Genomic DNA, 1,227 nt, shown 5'->3' with positions numbered 1-1,227 from the left:
CACTGCACTTTGATGACTCAAAAAGAGAGACTAAAAATTTTGTACAAATCTGTCTCACTTAAATGGAATTCGGGTTCAAGTCAAGACATCACTCCATGTATGGTATTGGTCCTCTCTGAAAATGAAGGAAGAACAACAATAAGGATACTAAAACAGCTCCTTTTCCCAAGAAACTAGGATAAGTGAATGCAGTGCAATTTTGAGAGGGGGATATCACTAAAAAGTAGTGTGCTTGTGGGGGTGTTGTGGGATCAGAATTGTGCACCCTGAAAAGTATGCTTAGATGTAGAAATGAGGAAGAAGATGATGGAAGAGGAGAAAGAGGAAAAGAAGACAACTTCAAGAGGTAGCTTTTTAAGTTCTTGAAGTCTATCATTTATTAAATACTAACAAAATTTCTGGTTATTTTGCTAAAAGATCTCCTTATTTTGACTTTTTGCATTATGTCTCATTCCACCAAGGCTTTCTATTCACCACTTTTGAGACTGAACTTCCTGAAACAGAATATAACTCACATCATACTTCCACCTATTCTAATCAAAATGACTTAGCAGCTCCCCATACTCTACAGATACTACACTTGATCTTAGCCCAAAGGCCAAGAAGCAATCCCCCATACTCAACAGAAAGAACCACAGCCAGAATGGTTTACCTGGCATTAAAGGTCTTCTGCAACCTAATTTTATTTATGTTTCTAATGTTAATTCCTCATATTCCTAGATTATTTCCTCACTAATAGGAATATATATCCCCACAATAAAAATGCTCTGATTTGATCAAAAAATCTCCTAAAATTAGATCTGAGCAGTGTTTAAAATATAATAAGCCCTTAATGTGGGTTCTATTTGTTATCTATCATTCTTTTCTTCCTTTTATCTGTCTGTCTTATCTACTTGTGGCTCCCTTGGTCCCCATACCACTCATATTTTTATTATATAATTTCATATAATTCTCTCATTCTGGAAACCTTTCCATATTCACTCTGAACATAAAATACAACTGACATTTATTGTATACATAGTTTTACAAATTTTGCAGAACATTTTGCATATATTATCTCATTTGATCCTCATAACTGCATGAGATATTATACTTGTTTTTATCCCTATTTCAAAGATAAGAAAACTGGGCCTCTAAAAAAGATTCAATCGTTGACCCCTGCTCACACAACTAATAAGAACTGTAGTCAGGTAAAGTCAAGAAAACATTTATTGACTACTTTGTGAT

At 34.2% G+C, this 1,227-nt stretch overlaps 1 pseudogene; it reads right to left on the bottom strand.

The window, feature by feature from the left end:
• Positions 1-458: 458 nt before the first annotated feature.
• On the bottom strand, positions 459-610 carry LOC141503832 (U2 spliceosomal RNA; annotated as a pseudogene).
• Between the last annotated feature and the right edge of the window lie 617 nt (positions 611-1,227).

Source organism: Macrotis lagotis, chromosome X (genome assembly GCF_037893015.1).
Source record: "Macrotis lagotis isolate mMagLag1 chromosome X, bilby.v1.9.chrom.fasta, whole genome shotgun sequence".
Classification (NCBI taxonomy): Eukaryota; Metazoa; Chordata; class Mammalia; order Peramelemorphia; family Peramelidae; genus Macrotis; species Macrotis lagotis.
Note: the sequence above shows the minus strand (reverse complement) of the source record. Positions and strands in the feature narration are given on the sequence as shown.